At 36.9% G+C, this 6,643-nt stretch overlaps 1 non-coding gene across 1 annotated transcript; it reads left to right on the top strand.

Annotated features, from left to right (window-relative positions):
* Positions 1 to 4,494: 4,494 nt before the first annotated feature.
* On the top strand, positions 4,495 to 4,573 carry LOC144341194 (small nucleolar RNA SNORD18). Its single transcript, XR_013417979.1, has one exon. It is a non-coding gene; the product is annotated as a small nucleolar RNA SNORD18 (small nucleolar RNA).
* The last annotated feature ends 2,070 nt before the right edge of the window (positions 4,574 to 6,643 follow it).

Here is a 6,643-nt window from a genome sequence, read left to right as displayed (position 1 = left end):
AAAAAAACTGCTTAAATAGAAAGGATTTGTTGACTTGTGGGAATGCATGAATGTATATGGACACACATAGCTGCCTATATGATATGTACATATGCACATGTGTACATATACACATATGTGTATATATGCACAAATTTATAAACATAAGTGTGTTTATGTATGTGTTTATATTCACATACAAACATTCCCTAAAATGAAAATAGGTAATACAAATATTGAAATTTACACTGTGGTGACGGTTGCACAAGTCAATGTGCTAAAATACATTGATTTGATTTGGTAAATAAATAATTTGCATACTATATGAATTATATTTCATTAAAGCTTTTGTTTGTTTGTTTGTTTGTTTGAGATGAAGTCTCGCTCTGTTGCCCAAGCTGTAGTGCATGGCACGATCTTGGCTTACTACAACCTCTGCCTCTCGGGTTCAAGACATTCTCCTGCCTCAGCCTCCCGAGTAGTTGGGACTACAGGCACATGCCACCATGCCTGGCCAATTTTTTGTATTTTTGGTAGAGATAAGGTTTCACCATGCTGACCAGGCTGTTCTCAAACTCCTGACCTCAGGTGATCTGCCCACCTCGGTCTCCCAAAGTACTGGGATTATAGGCCTGAGCCACTGTGCCTGGTCTCAATAAAGTTTATTTATTTTTAATTTTTTTAATAAAGAAAATGGTAACTCCTGAGTTTCCACTTCTTTGAAATCTCAAAAAAGATAAGCATCTATGAGTGGTAAAAAGTTTGTTTTCTATAAACCCTAAAGACAAAGTGTGAGAATTTTAATAAGAAACTATTGGAATCTGGAAAGAGGTGGAAGACAAAAAATTATTCAGTGGAGCTAAGGATGTTGAATCAGAGCTAGCGGTAAGGAAAACCAAAAATTAAACTGATTTACTCACAGAATCTTCCGGAATTGAAGGAATTGGGATACCCTAAAATGTCACAGAAATTTGTCCTACAATGTAATGTTTTAGAGTTTAAGAGGTAGTTGGATACTCAGATCTCCTCCCTGGTTAACCATTGCTAGGAGACTGTTTCAGTCACATCTAAGGAGATAACTGGAAACTTATTCTTTGATTAATGCCAAAGAAAATATTTCTGAAGTAAGAGACAAAAGGCATAGCTCAGGAGGATGTGCTCAGACATCCAAGCCAGCTTTCCTCCCATTCTCAGAGTTCAGAATACAGATGATTTCACACAAACACACAAACAAAACTCACTAAGATTCTGGTAAAAATAAGTAAATATATCCCATCTATTTAAACAGATAGACACATACATCTTTCTGAGAAAAAACAGACTTTGTGGAATTAAAATTATGCTAGTGAAACTAAAAAATAATTCAACAGAAAAGTTAGCAGGTAAAATTGAAGGGAAAATAACTGAAAATAGAGCACAAATTTAAAAAGTGCAAAACATAAAATAAAATAAGTTTTTTGTTGGTGGAAATGCTTTTATTCAATTTCATATATTATCAAAAGCGTTGATGTCTTAGTCACGTAAACACATGATCTGGACGCTGCATGCGCATAAACACAGGAGCTCAGGCCCATCCACCACCTCTTCTCAATTTGTTCGTTCCCCAGTTTAGCATGTCCATCTCACTATGCTTCCAGAGCCCACAAGTGTGCATGTCCTGTTTTCTCTCTGTTTCACCCACAGATCACATGGGTTCTACTGGAAGAGATTTTCTCAAATGAATACTCATAAAGGTACCACAAGATGTTCCCATTAGACAACTTCTGAGTGTTTTTCTTTCTTAGAAAAAAGGAAGAGCTTTAATAGTTCCTTTAAACTTATTTTCCCTGTATTCTTAATTATATTAAATATCCAATAGCAAAAACTTGGAACCAACCCAAATTCCCATCAATGACAGACTGGATAAAGAAAATGTGGCATATATACACCATGGAATACTATGCAGCCATAAAAAAGGATGAGTCCATGTCCTTTGCAGTGACATGGATGAAGCTAGAAATCATCGTTCTCAGAAACTAACATAGGAACAGAAAACTAAACACTGCATATTCTTGCCCATAAGTGGGAGTTGAACAATGGGAACACATGGACACAGGGAGGGGAACATCACACACTGGGACCTGTCAGGGGGCGGGGGTTAGGGGAGGGACAACATTAGTAGAAATACCTAATGTAGATCACAGGTTGATGGGTGCAGCAAACCACCATGGCACGTTTATACCTATGTAACAAAACTGCACATTCTGCACCTGCAGCCTAGAACATAAATATAATAAAATAACATTTAAAACAAAGTTTAGAGATCAAGATCCTGAGTTACAACATCTGAATGTTAAGAATATATACAAAGCAAACCACATTATGACATTTTAAAACATTGTAGACCCAAAGAACCTCTTTTGAGCTCCAGAGAAAGAGATAAAACAAAATGAAGTAAAATATTTGTAGAATCGAGCATCAGAATGACATTTGCATTTTAAGTAGTAACATTCAGCAGATGAAATACGATTTCATCCTTTAATTCTTGTAAGCTTTCGTTCACACAACTAGTAAAATTGTACACTCCAGATGACTGTATAAATTTTTTTAGGCCTCATTATTTTAAAATAGGCAATGGTTGACAATGGTGGTCATTTACTTCTTACAATTCTTATCTTTCATTTGCTTCTTCTTGAGGACATGTATCATTAAAATGGCTAAGTTTTGTTACAGCAACAATAACTAATATTTTATTGGCTTACAACAACAAAGGTTTATTTCTACTTTTGCTACATGTCTCCCTGATTCCAATTAAGCTCTGTGTGATGTGACCTTCACTAAGGGACTTGGTGATAGGGCCTCCTCTACATAGAATAAGAAATATGAAGGATAGCCTGGGCAACAAAACAAGACCCCATCTTTACCAAAAAAAAAAAAAAAAAAAAAAAAGTAGCCAGGCAGGTTAGTGTGTATCTGTAGCCCCAGCTAATCAGGAGGCTAAGGCAGGATGATTCCTTGAACCCAAGAGTGTGAAGTGACAATGAACAATGATTGAACTACTGCACTCCAGCCTGGGTGACAGAGTGAGGCCCAGAGGAAAAAAAAAAGAGAAGGAAGGAAGGAAGGAAGGAAGGAAGGAAGGAAGGAAGGAAGGAAGGAAGGAAGGAAGGAAAGAAAGAAGGAAAGAAGGAAGGAAAGAAAGAGAAAGAGAAAGAAAGAAAGAGAAAGAAAGAAATAAAGAAAAAGAAAGAAAGAAGAAAAGAAAGAAAGAAAAAGAGAAAGGAAGAAAAAGAAAGAAAGAAGAAAGTGTAGAGAGAGAGTCAGGAAGGGAGGAGGGAAGGAAGGAAGGAAGGAAGGAAGGAAGGAAGGAAGGAAGGAAGGAAGGAAGGAAGGAAGGAAGGAAGGAAGGAAGGGAGGGAAGGAGGGAGAGAGGGAGGGAAGGGAAAGAAAAGAAAATTGAAATTTGACGAATCACATACGTGACGGTTTGTAAAGCTTCCATCCAAGAGTACTATGTGGAGCTTCTACACAAAGTTCACAGATTAAAGTAAGTCATGTCTGTGTTCAACATGGTGGGAATTTGTAATCCTCCTCCTTGGGGAAGCTTTAAATCTTTGTAGACATTGATAGTGTCTATTGGATCGACATGTCTACTTCTCAATAAAACTCTATTTCTTTTCTTTTCTTTCTTTTCTTTTTTTTTTTTTTTTTTTTTTTTTTACATGGAGTCTTGCTCCTCGCCCAGGCTGGAGTGAAGGCGCGATCTCAGCTCACTGCAAGCTCCGCCTTCCGGGTTCCCGCCATTCTCCTGCCTCAGCCTCCCGAGTAGCTGGGACTACAGGTGCCTGCCACCTCACCCGGCTAGTTTTTTGTATTTTTTAGTAGAGACGGGGTTTCATCGTGTTAGCCAGGGTAGTCTTGATCTCCTGACCTCGTGATCCGCCCGTCTTGGCTCCCAAAGTGCTGAGATTACAGGCTTGAGCCACCGCGCCCGGCCTTCCCCTTGATATTATAGGCTACTCCAAACACTTCACTGGCTTTCATATCCACCTGTGTTAGATATGAGCTTTACAATGCCACATTGAAGATCCTCCAAAATATGGCTGTAAGTTCAATTGCTTTCCGTTTGTGTCTTATTACACTTCAACTTGCACTGGTTTTCAACTGCTCTTTTCCAAACATATTGCTTACATCCTCAACATTGCTTAACATATCGCTCGCTTTAAACACCTTTTCTTAATTGCCTCTGAAATCTCATTCATTAGAAATACTCATAATTGAAAGTTAAACTGGTAAATAAAAATACTAAAATCATGGCTTATTTTTAAATGTTTATGCATATACGTGGTATAAACTATTATGTATTATTTCATTCTCTTATTTATAGTTTTGTTTTTCAAAAATTTAGTGCCATTATGACAAAATTCTTATATTTTATAGAAAGAAATAAAAATTAAAATACTATTCATTTTTCAAAATTTTCTTTCAAAGAAACTGTCTTTCAGACTTTTCAATTCATCATAGAAATCTTAGGGAACAAAATGATGAGATTCCACTTAATTGGTCCCTGTTTTTGAAACACATGATATTTGTGGATAAATGACGAGTTGATGGGTGCTGACGAGTTGATGGGTGCAGCACAGCAACATGGCACAAGTATACATATGTAACAAACCTGCACGTTATGCACATGTACCCTAGAACTTAAAGTATAATAATAATAATAAATTAATAAATAAATAAATAAATAAATAAATAAGAAATTTGAAATAAAAAAAAAAAGAAAGAAATATATCCCTGGTCCCCAGTCTCCTAGAACCTGAAGGAAGAATATAGGCAGAGTCCTGCCAACAGGCTTAACAAGTGAATATACATACAAAAAGAATCCACTCTCATACTCACTAGATTTTATACCCAAATCACCCTGAAAAGAGCACTGGTATACAAGCAAATACACTGTTCAAAAAAAAAAAAAGAAATCTTAGGGAATCATTCTTTTTTTGTTTTCTATTACTTAAATATTTGTTTCATTCTCTGTAAACGATCTCAAGATTCTTGAGAAAAAGGGATATATTGCCTCTTTACCCAAACATTCTCTGTTTTTTCACATAAGATCTCATGTTAAGATGTTGGTCACAACATATTGACAGAATATAACTTTAATGAATTCAAAAATGTATAGTTTTTTTTGTTGTTGTTGTTTTTTTTTTTTTAGAAATGATCAGATGATTAATTTTGTAAGGACAAAGAAGAATAAATATATTTCTCGCTCTGTCGCCCAGGCTGGAGTGCAGTGGCGTGATCTCGGCTCACTGCAAGCTCCGCCTCCTGGGTTCACGCCATTCTCCTGCCTCAGCCTCCCGAGTAGCTGGGACTACAGGCGCCCACAACCACGCCCGGCTAATTTTTTGTATTTTTAGTAGAGACGGGGTTTCACCGTGGTCTCGATCTCCTGACCTTGTGATCCGCCCGCCTCGGCCTCCCAAAGTGCTGGGATTACAGGCGTGAGCCACCGTGCCCGGCCATATTTCTTCTTTAAGTGCAATATTGACTAGCATTGACAGAAAGTAAGGAGTAAAATTAAAAAGTCAAAAAATGATATAATGTTATATGTTGAAATAACAAAAGGAGTTAAAAGTGATAATTAGTTAAAGTTGAAGTTATTTAAATAGACACACAGAAGTATTTAAATAAAAGCTAGGACATTCTTTTAAGACCACTTCAAATAAATGAAGTACCCAGTGTGTCAGTATTTTTAATGTGAACTTTTCTCTGTAATTGAAAAAGATTTGTTCATTTGAGAAAAATAAAAAAGAACAATAAGCAGAAGTGAAAGATTTTATAGAGCACCATGAAATAAATGTCAGAAACAGTGATTCACATACACTCCCCACATGTTAATTTACATATGAGTAGCATGTGTTGAATATATCAAATTTTGTGACATTTATTTCAGGAAGCATTGTAAAACTTTCAACTCTGCTTATAGCATTCACTTTGAATTTTATCTCAATGATGGTGTCATTGCTCAATGGAGAAATCACGCAGAAACTGCTACATATATTTTCTGTTCCTATCACATTAAGATTACATGAAGTTGTATATTTTTACATAGTGACATTATGCCTTGTCAGTTGCGTATCAAATATGGTGACACTGAAACAAATGAAACATAAATCCGTGTAATGTTTCTTGCTACTTCATCAACTTTAAAGGTATATCTGCCGTTAAAAAAAGTATTAAAGTAGGCCGGGCTTGGTGGCTCAAGCCTGTAATCCCAGCACTTTGGGAGGCCGAGACGGGCGGATCACAAGGTCAGGAGATTGAGACCATCCTGGCTAACACGGCGAAACCCGGTCTCTACTAAAAACACAAAAAATTAGCCGGGCGAGGTGGCGGCGCCTGTGGTCCCAGCTACTCGGGAGGCTGAGGCAGGAGAATGGCGGGAAACCGGGAGGCGGAGCTTGCAGTGAGCTGAGATCTGGCCACTGCACTCCAGCCTGGGCGACAGAGCGAGACTCCGTCTCAAAAAAAAAAAAAAAAAAAAAAAAAAAAGTATTGAAGTATTGATGAGAGATTTTTTTCTGGATGACAACATATTAAGTAGGGTGAAAAATATGCAATTAAGTCATATTCTGAAAGTTATTTTAAAATTATTTAATAATTTATCTATTTTACATTTTAA

Source organism: Macaca mulatta, chromosome 5, assembly GCF_049350105.2.
Source record: "Macaca mulatta isolate MMU2019108-1 chromosome 5, T2T-MMU8v2.0, whole genome shotgun sequence".
Lineage (NCBI taxonomy): Eukaryota > Metazoa > Chordata > Mammalia > Primates > Cercopithecidae > Macaca > Macaca mulatta.
Note: the sequence above shows the minus strand (reverse complement) of the source record. Positions and strands in the feature narration are given on the sequence as shown.